General features: G+C 39.4%; 1 protein-coding gene and 1 long non-coding RNA gene across 2 annotated transcripts in view; both read left to right on the top strand.

Moving 5' to 3' along the window:
• Positions 1–21221, top strand: part of LOC138056357 (uncharacterized) — a 168545-nt gene that overhangs the window by 82692 nt on the left and 64632 nt on the right.
• LOC138057541 (uncharacterized) lies at positions 16450–18859 on the top strand. The gene is made up of 3 exons (XR_011133689.1): positions 16450–16554; positions 17554–17920; positions 18736–18859. It is a non-coding gene; the product is annotated as an uncharacterized lncRNA (long non-coding RNA).

Raw genomic sequence — 21221 nt, 5'->3', positions numbered from 1 at the left:
AAAACGGTGGGTTGCGTTACCGTGAGCATTCAACAGTTCTCGGCCACATTTCTCGGCTATTTAAAGGAAGATATTTAGGTTTAGAAATGACTTTTAAAAAAAGACTCTGCAAAAAACATAATAACCCTTTCTTTTCTATTCATACAAGCGCTTTTTGGCTTTAAACGATCACCGGGTGGGTATTTTTCAACATTTCTCACCCTAAAAACAGCAAAAGATCAAATTAGATGTTAGCTTATTCTTTTCAAATAGCCGAGAAATGTTGAAAAATGCATTAAGCGTTTTCTTGTTCAGAAACGAACGCCAATTAAAGATCAACGAAAGTGTTTATAATACAACACGCCATATATTCTGCTAGCTACATCAAAAGCACAACCAGAAAATGTGTTTTTAGGAGTGAGAAATGTGAGTGAGAACTGTTGCCGTTGTCAACAACGGCTTGGGTCACGCAACAGACAATGCGGTTTTGTATGACACTGATTGAGTGTAAGCAAGATGACGCGCAGAAATTTGGCGAAGCAAAATCCACAGAGACGTGAATGTGGCTCTTTCCTTTAAACTATTCTATTGTCTACGCGATTTGCTGTCCTTCAACTTGTGAGCAATCGAACTCTTCTTAGCAAAGTCAAATAATTCTGCAGCTCGAAAAAGCGGCCGCTAACTGCGCGGAGTCTGGTAGCGAGTCTCCTGAAAATGTTCTTTGCTGGTTCTTAAGCTGCCATAAAACAGACTTTACTACAATAAAACAATTTTTAACGCAGTGTTACAAATTGTTTACTATTTTGAGGACATATATGATACGGTTTCCAGTTTTATTTGATGAAACTCAGTTTCAGACAATCCGGGTCAAAACACTTCGGGACACTTGTCAAAGTTTGGGCGAAAAGTAGAGAATTTACTGTACATGCTTTCATCGTTATATGAGCACGGTTTGTTCTTCTTTCGCTGCCTTTTTTGCGCCCCCCTTCCCCCCAGACAATGTTGAAACATGCCAGCGATCGATGAACGGATCTTGATTTTGGAGACCGTGAAAAATCAACATGTTGAAACATGCCAGCGATCGATGAACGGATCTTGATTTTGGAGACCGTGAAAAATCAACATGTTGAAACATGCCAGCGATCGATGAACGGATCTTGATTTTGGAGACCGTGAAAAATCAACATGTTGAAACATGCCAGCGATCGATGAACGGATCTTGATTTTGGAGACCGTGAAAAATCAACATTGTAATGGGGGGAGGGGGAAAAGCACGAATTGTCCCGACAGTTTTGACCAGGATTGTCTGAGAAAAGAATTTCTTGATAATTGGTGTCAAGCCTGGTCAGGTTCATTGAATCTCATTAGAGAATTATCTCTGATAGTAAAGCAATATATTGCACCGGTGTAGAGGTAGTGTGAGCAAGGATTGTCAAAACGGTGGGTTGCGTTACCGTGAGCAGTCAACAGTTCTCGGCCACATTTCTCGGCTATTTAAAGGAAGATATTTAGGTTTAGAAATGACTTTTAAAAAAAGACTCTGCAAAAAACATAATAACCCTTTCTTTTCTATTCATACAAGCGCTTTTTGGCTTTAAACGATCACCGGGTGGGTATTTTTCAACATTTCTCACCCTAAAAACAGCAAAAGATCAAATTAGATGTTAGCTTATTCTTTTCAAATAGCCGAGAAATGTTGAAAAATGCATTAAGCGTTTTCTTGTTCAGAAACGAACGCCAATTAAAGATCAACGAAAGTGTTTATAATACAACACGCCATATATTCTGCTAGCTACATCAAAAGCACAACCAGAAAATGTGTTTTTAGGAGTGAGAAATGTGAGTGAGAACTGTTGCCGTTGTCAACAACGGCTTGGGTCACGCAACAGACAATGCGGTTTTGTATGACACTGATTGAGTGTAAGCAAGATGACGCGCAGAAATTTGGCGAAGCAAAATCCACAGAGACGTGAATGTGGCTCTTTCCTTTAAACTATTCTATTGTCTACGCGATTTGCTGTCCTTCAACTTGTGAGCAATCGAACTCTTCTTAGCAAAGTCAAATAATTCTGCAGCTCGAAAAAGCGGCCGCTAACTGCGCGGAGTCTGGTAGCGAGTCTCCTGAAAATGTTCTTGGCTGGTTCTTAAGCTGCCATAAAACAGACTTTACTACAATAAAACAATTTTTAACGCAGTGTTACAAATTGTTTACTATTTTGAGGACATATATGATACGGTTTCCAGTTTTATTTGATGAAACTCAGTCTCAGACAATCCGGGTCAAAACACTTCGGGACACTTGTCAAATTTTGGGCGAAAAGTAGAGAATTTACTTTTCATGCTTTCATCGTTATATGAGCACGGTTTGTTCTTCTTTCGCTGCCTTTTTTGCGCCCCCTTCCCCCCAGACAATGTTGAAACATGCCAGCGATCGATGAACGGATCTTGATTTTGGAGACCGTGAAAAATCAACATGTTGAAACATGCCAGCGATCGATGAACGGATCTTGATTTTGGAGACCGTGAAAAATCAACATGTTGAAACATGCCAGCGATCGATGAACGGATCTTGATTTTGGAGACCGTGAAAAATCAACATGTTGAAACATGCCAGCGATCGATGAACGGATCTTGATTTTGGAGACCGTGAAAAATCAACATTGTAATGGGGGGAGGGGGAAAAGCACGAATTGTCCCGACAGTTTTGACCAGGATTGTCTGAGAAAAGAATTTCTTGATAATTGGTGTCAAGCCTGGTCAGGTTCATTGAATCTCATTAGAGAATTATCTCTGATAGTAAAGCAATATATTGCACCGGTGTAGAGGTAGTGTGAGCAAGGATTGTCAAAACGGTGGGTTGCGTTACCGTGAGCAGTCAACAGTTCTCGGCCACATTTCTCGGCTATTTAAAGGAAGATATTTAGGTTTAGAAATGACTTTTAAAAAAAGACTCTGCAAAAAACATAATAACCCTTTCTTTTCTATTCATACAAGCGCTTTTTGGCTTTAAACGATCACCGGGTGGGTATTTTTCAACATTTCTCACCCTAAAAACAGCAAAAGATCAAATTAGATGTTAGCTTATTCTTTTCAAATAGCCGAGAAATGTTGAAAAATGCATTAAGCGTTTTCTTGTTCAGAAACGAACGCCAATTAAAGATCAACGAAAGTGTTTATAATACAACACGCCATATATTCTGCTAGCTACATCAAAAGCACAACCAGAAAATGTGTTTTTAGGAGTGAGAAATGTGAGTGAGAACTGTTGCCGTTGTCAACAACGGCTTGGGTCACGCAACAGACAATGCGGTTTTGTATGACACTGATTGAGTGTAAGCAAGATGACGCGCAGAAATTTGGCGAAGCAAAATCCACAGAGACGTGAATGTGGCTCTTTCCTTTAAACTATTCTATTGTCTACGCGATTTGCTGTCCTTCAACTTGTGAGCAATCGAACTCTTCTTAGCAAAGTCAAATAATTCTGCAGCTCGAAAAAGCGGCCGCTAACTGCGCGGAGTCTGGTAACGAGTCTCCTGAAAATGTTCTTTGCTGGTTCTTAAGCTGCCATAAAACAGACTTTACTACAATAAAACAATTTTTAACGCAGTGTTACAAATTGTTTACTATTTTGAGGACATATATGATACGGTTTCCAGTTTTATTCGATGAAACTCAGTTTCAGACAATCCGGGTCAAAACACTTCGGGACACTTGTCAAATTTTGGGCGAAAAGTAGAGAATTTACTGTACATGCTTTCATCGTTATATGAGCACGGTTTGTTCTTCTTTCGCTTCCTTTTTGGCGCCCCCCTTCCCCCCAGACAATGTTGAAACATGCCAGCGATCGATGAACGGATCTTAATTTTGGAGACCGTGAAAAATCAACATTGTAATGGGGGGAGGGGGAAAAGCACGAATTGTCCCGACAGTTTTGACCAGGATTGTCTGAGAAAAGAATTTCTTGATAATTGGTGTCAAGCCTGGTCAGGTTCATTGAATCTCATTAGAGAATTATCTCTGATAGTAAAGCAATATATTGCACCGGTGTAGAGGTAGTGTGAGCAAGGATTGTCAAAACGGTGGGTTGCGTTACCGTGAGCAGTCAACAGTTCTCGGCCACATTTCTCGGCTATGTAAAGGAAGATATTTAGGTTTAGAAATGACTTTTAAAAAAGACTCTGCAAAAAACATAATAACCCTTTCTTTTCTATTCATACAAGCGCTTTTTGGCTTTAAACGATCACCGGGTGGGTATTTTTCAACATTTCTCACCCTAAAAACAGCAAAAGATCAAATTAGATGTTAGCTTATTCTTTTCAAATAGCCGAGAAATGTTGAAAAATGCATTAAGCGTTTTCTTGTTCAGAAACGAACGCCAATTAAAGATCAACGAAAGTGTTTATAATACAACACGCCATATATTCTGCTAGCTACATCAAAAGCACAACCAGAAAATGTGTTTTTAGGAGTGAGAAATGTGAGTGAGAACTGTTGCCGTTGTCAACAACGGCTTGGGTCACGCAACAGACAATGCGGTTTTGTATGACACTGATTGAGTGTAAGCAAGATGACGCGCAGAAATTTGGCGAAGCAAAATCCACAGAGACGTGAATGTGGCTCTTTCCTTTAAACTATTCTATTGTCTACGCGATTTGCTGTCCTTCAACTTGTGAGCAATCGAACTCTTCTTAGCAAAGTCAAATAATTCTGCAGCTCGAAAAAGCGGCCGCTAACTGCGCGGAGTCTGGTAGCGAGTCTCCTGAAAATGTTCTTTGCTGGTTCTTAAGCTGCCATAAAACAGACTTTACTACAATAAAACAATTTTTAACGCAGTGTTACAAATTGTTTACTATTTTGAGGACATATATGATACGGTTTCCAGTTTTATTTGATGAAACTCAGTCTCAGACAATCCGGGTCAAAACACTTCGGGACACTTGTCAAATTTTGGGCGAAAAGTAGAGAATTTACTGTACATGCTTTCATCGTTATATGAGCACGGTTTGTTCTTCTTTCGCTTCCTTTTTGGCGCCCCCCTTCCCCCCAGACAATGTTGAAACATGCCAGCGATCGATGAACGGATCTTTATTTTGGAGACCGTGAAAAATCAACATTGTAATGGGGGGAGGGGGAAAAGCACGAATTGTCCCGACAGTTTTGACCAGGATTGTCTGAGAAAAGAATTTCTTGATAATTGGTGTCAAGCCTGGTCAGGTTCATTGAATCTCATTAGAGAATTATCTCTGATAGTAAAGCAATATATTGCACCGGTGTAGAGGTAGTGTGAGCAAGGATTGTCAAAACGGTGGGTTGCGTTACCGTGAGCAGTCAACAGTTCTCGGCCACATTTCTCGGCTATGTAAAGGAAGATATTTAGGTTTAGAAATGACTTTTAAAAAGGACGCTGCAAAAACATAATAACCCTTTCTTTTCTATTCATACAAGCGCTTTTTGGCTTTAAACGATCACCGGGTGGGTATTTTTCAACATTTCTCACCCTAAAAACAGCAAAAGATCAAATTAGATGTTAGCTTATTCTTTTCAAATAGCCGAGAAATGTTGAAAAATGCATTAAGCGTTTTCTTGTTCACAAACGAACGCCAATTAAAGATCAACGAAAGTGTTTATAATACAACACGCCATATATTCTGCTAGCTACATCAAAAGCACAACCAGAAAATGTGTTTTTAGGAGTGAGAAATGTGAGTGAGAACTGTTGCCGTTGTCAACAACGGCTTGGGTCACGCAACAGACAATGCGGTTTTGTATGACACTGATTGAGTGTAAGCAAGATGACGCGCAGAAATTTGGCGAAGCAAAATCCACAGAGACGTGAATGTGGCTCTTTCCTTTAAACTATTCTATTGTCTACGCGATTTGCTGTCCTTCAACTTGTGAGCAATCGAACTCTTCTTAGCAAAGTCAAATAATTCTGCAGCTCGAAAAAGCGGCCGCTAACTGCGCGGAGTCTGGTAGCGAGTCTCCTGAAAATGTTCTTTGCTGGTTCTTAAGCTGCCATAAAACAGACTTTACTACAATAAAACAATTTTTAACGCAGTGTTACAAATTGTTTACTATTTTGAGGACATATATGATACGGTTTCCAGTTTTATTCGATGAAACTCAGTTTCAGACAATCCGGGTCAAAACACTTCGGGACACTTGTCAAATTTTGGGCGAAAAGTAGAGAATTTACTGTACATGCTTTCATCGTTATATGAGCACGGTTTGTTCTTCTTTCGCTTCCTTTTTGGCGCCCCCCTTCCCCCCAGACAATGTTGAAACATGCCAGCGATCGATGAACGGATCTTAATTTTGGAGACCGTGAAAAATCAACATTGTAATGGGGGGAGGGGGAAAAGCACGAATTGTCCCGACAGTTTTGACCAGGATTGTCTGAGAAAAGAATTTCTTGATAATTGGTGTCAAGCCTGGTCAGGTTCATTGAATCTCATTAGAGAATTATCTCTGATAGTAAAGCAATATATTGCACCGGTGTAGAGGTAGTGTGAGCAAGGATTGTCAAAACGGTGGGTTGCGTTACCGTGAGCAGTCAACAGTTCTCGGCCACATTTCTCGGCTATGTAAAGGAAGATATTTAGGTTTAGAAATGACTTTTAAAAAAGACTCTGCAAAAAACATAATAACCCTTTCTTTTCTATTCATACAAGCGCTTTTTGGCTTTAAACGATCACCGGGTGGGTATTTTTCAACATTTCTCACCCTAAAAACAGCAAAAGATCAAATTAGATGTTAGCTTATTCTTTTCAAATAGCCGAGAAATGTTGAAAAATGCATTAAGCGTTTTCTTGTTCACAAACGAACGCCAATTAAAGATCAACGAAAGTGTTTATAATACAACACGCCATATATTCTGCTAGCTACATCAAAAGCACAACCAGAAAATGTGTTTTTAGGAGTGAGAAATGTGAGTGAGAACTGTTGCCGTTGTCAACAACGGCTTGGGTCACGCAACAGACAATGCGGTTTTGTATGACACTGATTGAGTGTAAGCAAGATGACGCGCAGAAATTTGGCGAAGCAAAATCCACAGAGACGTGAATGTGGCTCTTTCCTTTAAACTATTCTATTGTCTACGCGATTTGCTGTCCTTCAACTTGTGAGCAATCGAACTCTTCTTAGCAAAGTCAAATAATTCTGCAGCTCGAAAAAGCGGCCGCTAACTGCGCGGAGTCTGGTAGCGAGTCTCCTGAAAATGTTCTTTGCTGGTTCTTAAGCTGCCATAAAACAGACTTTACTACAATAAAACAATTTTTAACGCAGTGTTACAAATTGTTTACTATTTTGAGGACATATATGATACGGTTTCCAGTTTTATTTGATGAAACTCAGTCTCAGACAATCCGGGTCAAAACACTTCGGGACACTTGTCAAATTTTGGGCGAAAAGTAGAGAATTTACTGTACATGCTTTCATCGTTATATGAGCACGGTTTGTTCTTCTTTCGCTTCCTTTTTTGCGCCCCCCTTCCCCTCAGACAATGTTGAAACATGCCAGCGATCGATGAACGGAACCGTGAAAAATCAACATTGTAATGGGGGGAGGGGGAAAAGCACGAATTGTCCCGACAGTTTTGACCAGGATTGTCTGAGAAAAGAATTTCTTGATAATTGGTGTCAAGCCTGGTCAGGTTCATTGAATCTCATTAGAGAATTATCTCTGATAGTAAAGCAATATATTGCACCGGTGTAGAGGTAGTGTGAGCAAGGATTGTCAAAACGGTGGGTTGCGTTACCGTGAGCAGTCAACAGTTCTCGGCCACATTTCTCGGCTATGTAAAGGAAGATATTTAGGTTTAGAAATGACTTTTAAAAAAGACTTTGCAAAAAACATAATAACCCTTTCTTTTCTATTCATACAAGCGCTTTTTGGCTTTAAACGATCACCGGGTGGGTATTTTTCAACATTTCTCACCCTAAAAACAGCAAAAGATCAAATTAGATGTTAGCTTATTCTTTTCAAATAGCCGAGAAATGTTGAAAAATGCATTAAGCGTTTTCTTGTTCAGAAACGAACGCCAATTAAAGATCAACGAAAGTGTTTATAATACAACACGCCATATATTCTGCTAGCTACATCAAAAGCACAACCAGAAAATGTGTTTTTAGGAGTGAGAAATGTGAGTGAGAACTGTTGCCGTTGTCAACAACGGCTTGGGTCACGCAACAGACAATGCGGTTTTGTATGACACTGATTGAGTGTCAGCAAGATGACGCGCAGAAATTTGGCGAAGCAAAATCCACAGAGACGTGAATGTGGCTCTTTCCTTTAAACTATTCTATTGTCTACGCGATTTGCTGTCCTTCAACTTGTGAGCAATCGAACTCTTCTTAGCAAAGTCAAATAATTCTGCAGCTCGAAAAAGCGGCCGCTAACTGCGCGGAGTCTGGTAGCGAGTCTCCTGAAAATGTTCTTTGCTGGTTCTTAAGCTGCCATAAAACAGACTTTACTACAATAAAACAATTTTTAACGCAGTGTTACAAATTGTTTACTATTTTGAGGACATATATGATACGGTTTCCAGTTTTATTCGATGAAACTCAGTTTCAGACAATCCGGGTCAAAACACTTCGGGACACTTGTCAAATTTTGGGCGAAAAGTAGAGAATTTACTGTACATGCTTTCATCGTTATATGAGCACGGTTTGTTCTTCTTTCCCTTCCTTTTTTGCGCCCCCCTTCCCCCCAGACAATGTTGAAACATGCCAGCGATCGATGAACGGATCTTAATTTTGGAGACCGTGAAAAATCAACATTGTAATGGGGGGAGGGGAAAAGCACGAATTGTCCCGACAGTTTTGACCAGGATTGTCTGAGAAAAGAATTTCTTGATAATTGGTGTCAAGCCTGGTCAGGTTCATTGAATCTCATTAGAGAATTATCTCTGATAGTAAAGCAATATATTGCACCGGTGTAGAGGTAGTGTGAGCAAGGATTGTCAAAACGGTGGGTTGCGTTACCGTGAGCAGTCAACAGTTCTCGGCCACATTTCTCGGCTATTTAAAGGAAGATATTTAGGTTTAGAAATGACTTTTAAAAAAAGACTCTGCAAAAAACATAATAACCCTTTCTTTTCTATTCATACAAGCGCTTTTTGGCTTTAAACGATCACCGGGTGGGTATTTTTCAACATTTCTCACCCTAAAAACAGCAAAAGATCAAATTAGATGTTAGCTTATTCTTTTCAAATAGCCGAGAAATGTTGAAAAATGCATTAAGCGTTTTCTTGTTCAGAAACGAACGCCAATTAAAGATCAACGAAAGTGTTTATAATACAACACGCCATATATTCTGCTAGCTACATCAAAAGCACAACCAGAAAATGTGTTTTTAGGAGTGAGAAATGTGAGTGAGAACTGTTGCCGTTGTCAACAACGGCTTGGGTCACGCAACAGACAATGCGGTTTTGTATGACACTGATTGAGTGTAAGCAAGATGACGCGCAGAAATTTGGCGAAGCAAAATCCACAGAGACGTGAATGTGGCTCTTTCCTTTAAACTATTCTATTGTCTACGCGATTTGCTGTCCTTCAACTTGTGAGCAATCGAACTCTTCTTAGCAAAGTCAAATAATTCTGCAGCTCGAAAAAGCGGCCGCTAACTGCGCGGAGTCTGGTAGCGAGTCTCCTGAAAATGTTCTTTGCTGGTTCTTAAGCTGCCATAAAACAGACTTTACTACAATAAAACAATTTTTAACGCAGTGTTACAAATTGTTTACTATTTTGAGGACATATATGATACGGTTTCCAGTTTTATTTGATGAAACTCAGTCTCAGACAATCCGGGTCAAAACACTTCGGGACACTTGTCAAAGTTTGGGCGAAAAGTAGAGAATTTACTGTACATGCTTTCATCGTTATATGAGCACGGTTTGTTCTTCTTTCGCTTCCTTTTGGCGCCCCCCTTCCCCTCAGACAATGTTGAAACATGCCAGCGATCGATGAACGGAACCGTGAAAAATCAACATTGTAATGGGGGGAGGGGGAAAAGCACGAATTGTCCCGACAGTTTTGACCAGGATTGTCTGAGAAAAGAATTTCTTGATAATTGGTGTCAAGCCTGGTCAGGTTCATTGAATCTCATTAGAGAATTATCTCTGATAGTAAAGCAATATATTGCACCGGTGTAGAGGTAGTGTGAGCAAGGATTGTCAAAACGGTGGGTTGCGTTACCGTGAGCAGTCAACAGTTCTCGGCCACATTTCTCGGCTATTTAAAGGAAGATATTTAGGTTTAGAAATGACTTTTAAAAAAAGACTCTGCAAAAAACATAATAACCCTTTCTTTTCTATTCATACAAGCGCTTTTTGGCTTTAAACGATCACCGGGTGGGTATTTTTCAACATTTCTCACCCTAAAAACAGCAAAAGATCAAATTAGATGTTAGCTTATTCTTTTCAAATAGCCGAGAAATGTTGAAAAATGCATTAAGCGTTTTCTTGTTCACAAACGAACGCCAATTAAAGATCAACGAAAGTGTTTATAATACAACACGCCATATATTCTGCTAGCTACATCAAAAGCACAACCAGAAAATGTGTTTTTAGGAGTGAGAAATGTGAGTGAGAACTGTTGCCGTTGTCAACAACGGCTTGGGTCACGCAACAGACAATGCGGTTTTGTATGACACTGATTGAGTGTAAGCAAGATGACGCGCAGAAATTTGGCGAAGCAAAATCCACAGAGACGTGAATGTGGCTCTTTCCTTTAAACTATTCTATTGTCTACGCGATTTGCTGTCCTTCAACTTGTGAGCAATCGAACTCTTCTTAGCAAAGTCAAATAATTCTGCAGCTCGAAAAAGCGGCCGCTAACTGCGCGGAGTCTGGTAGCGAGTCTCCTGAAAATGTTCTTTGCTGGTTCTTAAGCTGCCATAAAACAGACTTTACTACAATAAAACAATTTTTAACGCAGTGTTACAAATTGTTTACTATTTTGAGGACATATATGATACGGTTTCCAGTTTTATTTGATGAAACTCAGTCTCAGACAATCCGGGTCAAAACACTTCGGGACACTTGTCAAATTTTGGGCGAAAAGTAGAGAATTTACTGTACATGCTTTCATCGTTATATGAGCACGGTTTGTTCTTCTTTCGCTTCCTTTTTGGCGCCCCCCTTCCCCCCAGACAATGTTGAAACATGCCAGCGATCGATGAACGGATCTTTATTTTGGAGACCGTGAAAAATCAACATTGTAATGGGGGGAGGGGGAAAAGCACGAATTGTCCCGACAGTTTTGACCAGGATTGTCTGAGAAAAGAATTTCTTGATAATTGGTGTCAAGCCTGGTCAGGTTCATTGAATCTCATTAGAGAATTATCTCTGATAGTAAAGCAATATATTGCACCGGTGTAGAGGTAGTGTGAGCAAGGATTGTCAAAACGGTGGGTTGCGTTACCGTGAGCAGTCAACAGTTCTCGGCCACATTTCTCGGCTATGTAAAGGAAGATATTTAGGTTTAGAAATGACTTTTAAAAAAAGACTCTGCAAAAAACATAATAACCCTTTCTTTTCTATTCATACAAGCGCTTTTTGGCTTTAAACGATCACCGGGTGGGTATTTTTCAACATTTCTCACCCTAAAAACAGCAAAAGATCAAATTAGATGTTAGCTTATTCTTTTCAAATAGCCGAGAAATGTTGAAAAATGCATTAAGCGTTTTCTTGTTCACAAACGAACGCCAATTAAAGATCAACGAAAGTGTTTATAATACAACACGCCATATATTCTGCTAGCTACATCAAAAGCACAACCAGAAAATGTGTTTTTAGGAGTGAGAAATGTGAGTGAGAACTGTTGCCGTTGTCAACAACGGCTTGGGTCACGCAACAGACAATGCGGTTTTGTATGACACTGATTGAGTGTCAGCAAGATGACGCGCAGAAATTTGGCGAAGCAAAATCCACAGAGACGTGAATGTGGCTCTTTCCTTTAAACTATTCTATTGTCTACGCGATTTGCTGTCCTTCAACTTGTGAGCAATCGAACTCTTCTTAGCAAAGTCAAATAATTCTGCAGCTCGAAAAAGCGGCCGCTAACTGCGCGGAGTCTGGTAGCGAGTCTCCTGAAAATGTTCTTTGCTGGTTCTTAAGCTGCCATAAAACAGACTTTACTACAATAAAACAATTTTTAACGCAGTGTTACAAATTGTTTACTATTTTGAGGACATATATGATACGGTTTCCAGTTTTATTTGATGAAACTCAGTCTCAGACAATCCGGGTCAAAACACTTCGGGACACTTGTCAAATTTTGGGCGAAAAGTAGAGAATTTACTATACATGCTTTCATCGTTATATGAGCGCGGTTTGTTCTTCTTTCGCTTCCTTTTTGGCGCCCCCCTTCCCCCCAGACAATGTTGAAACATGCCAGCGATCGATGAACGGATCTTGATTTTGGAGACCGTGAAAAATCAACATTGTAATGGGGGGAGGGGGAAAAGCACGAATTGTCCCGACAGTTTTGACCAGGATTGTCTGAGAAAAGAATTTCTTGATAATTGGTGTCAAGCCTGGTCAGGTTCATTGAATCTCATTAGAGAATTATCTCTGATAGTAAAGCAATATATTGCACCGGTGTAGAGGTAGTGTGAGCAAGGATTGTCAAAACGGTGGGTTGCGTTACCGTGAGCAGTCAACAGTTCTCGGCCACATTTCTCGGCTATTTAAAGGAAGATATTTAGGTTTAGAAATGACTTTTAAAAAAAGACTCTGCAAAAAACATAATAACCCTTTCTTTTCTATTCATACAAGCGCTTTTTGGCTTTAAACGATCACCGGGTGGGTATTTTTCAACATTTCTCACCCTAAAAACAGCAAAAGATCAAATTAGATGTTAGCTTATTCTTTTCAAATAGCCGAGAAATGTTGAAAAATGCATTAAGCGTTTTCTTGTTCACAAACGAACGCCAATTAAAGATCAACGAAAGTGTTTATAATACAACACGCCATATATTCTGCTAGCTACATCAAAAGCACAACCAGAAAATGTGTTTTTAGGAGTGAGAAATGTGAGTGAGAACTGTTGCCGTTGTCAACAACGGCTTGGGTCACGCAACAGACAATGCGGTTTTGTATGACACTGATTGAGTGTAAGCAAGATGACGCGCAGAAATTTGGCGAAGCAAAATCCACAGAGACGTGAATGTGGCTCTTTCCTTTAAACTATTCTATTGTCTACGCGATTTGCTGTCCTTCAACTTGTGAGCAATCGAACTCTTCTTAGCAAAGTCAAATAATTCTGCAGCTCGAAAAAGCGGCCGCTAACTGCGCGGAGTCTGGTAGCGAGTCTCCTGAAAATGTTCTTTGCTGGTTCTTAAGCTGCCATAAAACAGACTTTACTACAATAAAACAATTTTTAACGCAGTGTTACAAATTGTTTACTATTTTGAGGACATATATGATACGGTTTCCAGTTTTATTCGATGAAACTCAGTTTCAGACAATCCGGGTCAAAACACTTCGGGACACTTGTCAAAGTTTGGGCGAAAAGTAGAGAATTTACTGTACATGCTTTCATCGTTATATGAGCACGGTTTGTTCTTCTTTCGCTTCCTTTTTGGCGCCCCCCTTCCCCCCAGACAATGTTGAAACATGCCAGCGATCGATGAACGGATCTTTATTTTGGAGACCGTGAAAAATCAACATTGTAATGGGGGGAGGGGGAAAAGCACGAATTGTCCCGACAGTTTTGACCAGGATTGTCTGAGAAAAGAATTTCTTGATAATTGGTGTCAAGCCTGGTCAGGTTCATTGAATCTCATTAGAGAATTATCTCTGATAGTAAAGCAATATATTGCACCGGTGTAGAGGTAGTGTGAGCAAGGATTGTCAAAACGGTGGGTTGCGTTACCGTGAGCAGTCAACAGTTCTCGGCCACATTTCTCGGCTATGTAAAGGAAGATATTTAGGTTTAGAAATGACTTTTAAAAAAGACTCTGCAAAAAACATAATAACCCTTTCTTTTCTATTCATACAAGCGCTTTTTGGCTTTAAACGATCACCGGGTGGGTATTTTTCAACATTTCTCACCCTAAAAACAGCAAAAGATCAAATTAGATGTTAGCTTATTCTTTTCAAATAGCCGAGAAATGTTGAAAAATGCATTAAGCGTTTTCTTGTTCAGAAACGAACGCCAATTAAAGATCAACGAAAGTGTTTATAATACAACACGCCATATATTCTGCTAGCTACATCAAAAGCACAACCAGAAAATGTGTTTTTAGGAGTGAGAAATGTGAGTGAGAACTGTTGCCGTTGTCAACAACGGCTTGGGTCACGCAACAGACAATGCGGTTTTGTATGACACTGATTGAGTGTAAGCAAGATGACGCGCAGAAATTTGGCGAAGCAAAATCCACAGAGACGTGAATGTGGCTCTTTCCTTTAAACTATTCTATTGTCTACGCGATTTGCTGTCCTTCAACTTGTGAGCAATCGAACTCTTCTTAGCAAAGTCAAATAATTCTGCAGCTCGAAAAAGCGGCCGCTAACTGCGCGGAGTCTGGTAGCGAGTCTCCTGAAAATGTTCTTTGCTGGTTCTTAAGCTGCCATAAAACAGACTTTACTACAATAAAACAATTTTTAACGCAGTGTTACAAATTGTTTACTATTTTGAGGACATATATGATACGGTTTCCAGTTTTATTCGATGAAACTCAGTTTCAGACAATCCGGGTCAAAACACTTCGGGACACTTGTCAAAGTTTGGGCGAAAAGTAGAGAATTTACTGTACATGCTTTCATCGTTATATGAGCACGGTTTGTTCTTCTTTCGCTTCCTTTTTGGCGCCCCCCTTCCCCCCAGACAATGTTGAAACATGCCAGCGATCGATGAACGGATCTTAATTTTGGAGACCGTGAAAAATCAACATTGTAATGGGGGGAGGGGGAAAAGCACGAATTGTCCCGACAGTTTTGACCAGGATTGTACATCCTGCTGATTTCTACCGGAAGTTGCTTTGCATCATGGGTTGAAAATTCAGGGGAACTAGCTCCAATCCCCTTGCTTAAAATCCATGCGCGGATAAAATGGTGCCTATTTGTTTACAATAAATAACTCTGGATACTTCCGAACCACCACAAATGTTTTACAAAAGGAAAAATGAATCTCAAGTAAACTCGGCGTGGTCAGAACACTTTGAAAACTTCACTAAATCCTGCAGGTTCCAGTTTGTCATCAACAACCAAGTTCATCTTGATCACGGTAAAAATTATCTTCGTTTGCGCTATCGCTATTAAACACATGCAGATGAATCGGAGACGCTGGTTTCCCTACCTTTCATAGGTTTGTCTTCGATAGTTTGCGTCTCTCTTTCTGATGAAAGGATTGGCAAACCATTGCAGTCTTCAGACAGCTCTGACGAGTCTGTAAACGTCATGTCTGATGTCAGGACAGCGTGCCGAACAGCGTCGAGCAAGTGTTCTCTTCGGAATTGGGATATTTGGATTTCTTTGCCATTGCTTGTATCTTTTCCGAATTTGGGACATGTGAAGATTGTGAGAATTGCGAAGAATATCGGTTTTCACAAACACTTTTCGCCCAACTTTTCGCCACTCTCAAGCGGGAATTTATGTGCCGTCCCTTGACACGGTTGTCCAATCATAATTCGAGTTTCAAGCGGGAAATTTACACAGCGCATGAAACTTTTTTATGCTGCGTGGCGAAATTGCGCGGCGTTGATAACGAGGGACGTCTGCTCTACTGATTGCTCTACCACGGTTTTTCCAAGAATTCGAAACAGGTAAAAGCAATGTCATTGTCTAAAAAGGCATTAAAGGAACAATATGACATTACCTCGCTGAGTGGATCGGAGTACGAGCCATTTAGTGATGGAACTGAAGACAGTGACACACCTCCAAGCCCGGTTCTAAAACGACAGCGCACGATTCCGAAAAAGTTAAAAGAATAGCTCACACCAGATGCTGAATCTCCAAAGCAAGAATCATTAAAAGGTAAGGCTATGTCTTTACTTGGTTCTGATGGTAAATCGTCTGTCCTTAAAGCCGTGATAAATTAGGTTTAACTGCACGTTCCCGAGCGGCCGAAAGATCGATGGCGTGGCGTGTTTTTGGACGAATTAAGCTAAAAGGCGAGACGATCAGTTACCGTTTTTGTCGCCCGTTGGATTGTTGATCCCCAATACCTTGGAAAACTTCATGTTGATACACTGAATGAATTTTTCTTAGTTTCTGTAAACTTACAACGGTGCTAGAGCAGTTTTCATTCAACGAAATTGATATATAGGCCTTCTTGATGTTCGATTTCAAGATGGCGTCCAATTCGTTGTGGACGTTCCGTTCTAAGGCTGGCGATATTAAATCTATTTCATATAGATCTAGGATCATGCGTCAGCATGTTATAAATAAATTGAGGTTTGGAGAACATCAAGAGTCTTTGTTTAGTTTTTAAAAGAGTGCTAAGAATTTACAAGTAAAAATCTCAATGTAGGTTGGTGTATTATTGAATGGGCTGGAGAAAACACTTACGATCCAACAAAGACTCAAAGCGCTTAAACGTTTAAGTCAATTGATGGGGGGCTTCTGAGCTAACGGTTGGTGGTTAAAACTCCAAAAAATATATAACAAAATAATGGATTCCATGTTCCATGCATCTATTCAGTAGTAAATCACAGTAAAAGTCAAAATCTGGTAAGAACAGTGATCAGTGACACATTCGGCGATACATTTTTTCTGTTCTTAATGAAATCTATTTGCTAAACAGACACTTCACTTAGTCAACATTAGAACTCCCTGTCAATTAATGGTTAATACACCTAAAAGGGGAAAAAACCAATAAACTGGAAGTGGTCAGCTAGATTAGGAAATTAGATTTCTTGAAAGTGAATGTTTCTATTAAGAAATATGAGAATAAAATGACAACTCCAACATTTTTTAAAGTGGTACTACGACCAAAAAAATATTTTGTTTTTCCTTTGGATTTCAAAACTATGTTAACTAAACGCTAACTCACTGATTTTAAAAAGACACCTGTTTATTTTAGCTGGAATTTTCTTATTTATTGGTCCGCCATTACTAACTTCAAAATCTTGAGAGAGCTGGGTCGAGGAGAAAATGACGTCAAACACTCACTAGTTTAAGAATGCGATGTGTGTGTACGCCGCCTAATTAATATGCAGCACGGGCGTTTCAGGCTTTCAGACTTTTCAACCCGTGTTTTGCGTATATAATAAATTCGGTTTACACGCTGAAATTTTAAGCTAGTGAGTAAATGACGTCATTTTCTCTAGATCCAACCCTCTGAGGTGCAATCGGCCAGTTTTGAACGTGAGTAATGGCGGATCATGGAATCCAAAACTTACACTAAAAATAAACAGCCTTTGGATAAAACTCAAAGCTCAAAATTTTGCCAGTTAGGTGTTCAGCGAACATGCTTTCAAAATCAGAAGAGAAAAAGGAAATGATTTTTTGATCATAGTACCACTTGAAAGCCAGGATGTACATAATTGTACTTAATAAGAGATAATAGTAAACCAATAAATTATTAATGTATTTGTTGAAAAATCATGGTTTAAAATCCCTCTTTCCTGCAGGTATTGAAAGTCTCTCCAAAGCCTGAAAAAAAGCCTGTGGATCACATTAATGATTGCCAAGAATTTGTGGAGGAAAACAGCAAATATGATTGGGAAAACGAAAAGCAGCCAAGTTATCACAACTGCCCTCAGCAGCTGTTCAGTGCAAAGCACATTTTGAGTGAAGTTCCTCAACATCTCAAATCCAAGGCAGCCAATGTTGATGCAGTGTCTAGGGCTGCTAGGATACTAGCCATCACTATGTTCACAGTGCTTGAAAGATCTGTCTGTACAATTTCTGGTACAACAGCCAAGAACAGATCTCCGCCACAACCTGGAAAGGAGCCTAAGCAGAAGTTTGATGAACACAGGCTGACTCTAATTCAAGGTAACTGTTTCATTTAACACATAATGTGAAACAAGAAATTATTCATTTTTACTTTGTAAATACATGTAAACTCAGGGGTTTCAATAAAATTTGAAGTACTGTAGGCAGCTGGTTTAACTCAATTAGCTGACTGTATCAACAAGGAGCCATTACCTTCGTGTAGGAAGGGGCGGGAGTCTGGGGGTATTCTACCCCAGAAAATTTTGAAATCTGGAAGCTCTGTATTGCAATTTCTGTTCTGGGCACCAAATTGAGTAGAAAAGATAAAGGAAGATTTTTTATCAACAGCAATGGCTTTATTTTTAACAGTTTGTTTAAATTTATTATTAATTTTTACTTAGATACTTACAATACCGGTGAGCTGAAAATAACACTTACATTGTAATATACATTTCCTTAGGATCTTAAGTTTTAACCTTCTTTTGTAACAATTACTCAATAACAACCTGTTTTGCATAAAACGTCATGATATGTTTGTAGATGCAACTTAAAACGCAATTGAATTACGTAAAAAATGCTATGGTTGGTCTAGGCAAAAATAAAAAGAAAGGTTCACTGTAGCTCGAAGATAGCAGTGTCAAATCTGATAATAATTTTGAAATTGAGGTTAAAAAAAGTACATTCAAGTCCATCAAAAATGAATTTAGGGGAAAAAGTACCTGATTTCTCTGAGCGAAGTAGCAGAACACAGTCTGATATTAATTAACGTTTTTTTGCAGTGAGAAATTCATTGAGGCCAAAATTATATTCTCAGTGGTTTCACTTTCAAACTCTTCAATTGCTTAAAATAATTATATTTCTTGCATGAATTTCAGATTTTCTCAGACGAATTTACCCCAAATCATACAGTGCAAGTACCGTGAACCGGAACATTGGCCAGGTGGCGATTGAAACAAGAGGCGGTCGGCACAGGCAAAATGAGATTGTTTTGTCGATTTTGACATCTGCTGATAGTGGCAACATTTAAGAAGAATGCCATTAACACAACGAATTTTAAGCCTTATTTAACTTAACAAGAACCTAAAATGAACATGTACATGATACAATCACCTATTTACAATATTTGTACAACAATTATTATCATAGAAGTCATTTTTTACAGCATTTAAGACTGTACGAGATAAATTTGTTGAATTTTTACATTTTGAAAGGTTCTCTTTCAGGCTGTAACATTCTTTCATTTAGTAACTGCTCCTTCTTTGAGGGCAATAAAAATGTTAACAAATGAAAAAATGTCACCTTTTTATTCTCTACAGCATTGTTAACTCTTATTAACCCCTGGGAAAAACTATTGACAGATTTTTCTGTCTAATGCCAAGAGATTTCACTTGTGAATTGGAATGGACTCCTAGGGTGTTGAGGTGTCAAAGGGTTAAAGCAGTCAAAAACTAAATGTCCCCTCCATAATTTGATTACTTTTCAATTTGTTAAACAAGCAAAAGCATTTTGCATTTTCCTGCATGCATGCAATTTTCTCCTTCAATTGCATGCTCACTCACCTTTTTTCTGCATGCAACTAGTCATTCCCCTGCATGCATGCACAAAGTGCCAATTTGCATGCAAGCACTGTATGCATGCTGCAGGCATACAGAGCATGCATGCTGCAGGCATGCAGAGCATGCATGCTGCATGCATTCATAATTTTGGAAGGGATGTGAGAGCTGAACATTTTGTTGTTGGCATTTATACAAATTATTTTAAACCTCATTAACTTTAACTACCGGTAAGTTACTTTTTGCACTGTGCAAAAGTAACTTTTTCAGAGATTTTTACAACTAATTAAGAAGTCTTTGGGAAGGTGAAAAAACTCCTAATTTGTCTTAAACACCTTTTCCCACAGTTAACTTTTACAGATCTTGCACATCTCCTCACAAGCTTAATCCTTGTGAAAAGGACGGAAAATGTGTGCACTGTATGAGGTACCTCCTGTTGTCCCATACAAAGCCTTAGGAAACTTTCCTAAGGCATGGTATCGGGGCTTTATCTGGAGGTATCCAGTAGCACTCCAGGTTACTTCATTATGTTTACCGCGACGCGTCATAATCTTGCCGCTTTGTGACAGATCTAGAAATGTTGTTTACCTAAAAGTAAACCAGAACACCAACAGACCTATAGCTATGCATGTCTCAATTGTCAGAAGAAGGAATGTTACTCATCAATGACATGTCATATTGCCTGTCAAATTTTGCCAATATATTAATGAACACGATGTAATCAGTTCAAGGGACCATGTGAAAAGTGCCGTGTTCATTGGTTTTGAGATTTTGACCCTGCGTGTGACCTGTACGTACTGTGAAAAGGCTCCAGAACAAGATTCTTTTTCATAGGTTTTTTCACAGGTTTTTTTTCACAGGTTTTTTCACAGGTTGTGACTATGTGAAAAGTGCCCTGTTCACAGGTTTTGAGATTCTAGACCCTGTGAAAAAACCTGTGAAAAAGCTCCAGCGCAAGATTCTTTTTCACAGGTTTTTTCACAGGATTTTTCACAGGTTTTATTTCACAGGTTTTTTAACAGGTTTTTTCACAGGTTTTGACCCTGTGAAAAGTGCCCTGTTCACAGGTTTTCAAAATTTCACATCCTGTGAAAAACCTGTGAAAAACCTTTGAAAAAACACATGAAAATTAGTATTTCATAGCTTTTTTCACAGGAAAATTCACAGGTTTTTCACAGGTTTTTCACGGGTTCTCATCCAATAGTGCCATGTCAGACTGGGAATCGAACCCAGGCCACATTGGTGGGATGCGAGTGCTCTCATCGATGTGCCACCCCTGCTTCCTCAAGTTTTAAAATTAATTTATCTGGCAATGCAAGGGTTGACGAATGGTAAAATCCTAGACTCGCCGAGATGCCGAGACCCTTGCTTGCGAATCCCAGACCAAAACATGCAAGACTTCACGCCAAAATAAAAGCAATAGAGACCTTTTAGTTTAGAACCGACGTTTTCGCGATATACCGCAAACCACAAACCCCAGTTTATTAGTAAGTCGTTTGCCGTTCTAGAGGTTAGTGCGATTCTGAACTTTTAGCAAGCCGTTCCTGTTATCCACAGCGGTGCCGCCATCTTGGATTTTTCATTGCTACAACTGCTCTCAAATCAAACAGCTAAAATTCTCCCAAAACTTACATGTGATCTTCAAAATTGTTCCCAATAGATAGCAAACAGATGTAACAACATGACTGATATGGTCAAACAGGAGGTCTGATTAATCTCTGGAGATAAAACGCTGCCGTAAATTACTTACCTCAAGAACAGTGTCTTGAAGTTGAAACTCGAACAGCAGACTACAAACGTGACGGCAA

Source organism: Montipora capricornis, chromosome 7 (genome assembly GCF_036669925.1).
Source record: "Montipora capricornis isolate CH-2021 chromosome 7, ASM3666992v2, whole genome shotgun sequence".
Lineage (NCBI taxonomy): Eukaryota > Metazoa > Cnidaria > Anthozoa > Scleractinia > Acroporidae > Montipora > Montipora capricornis.
Note: the sequence above shows the minus strand (reverse complement) of the source record. Positions and strands in the feature narration are given on the sequence as shown.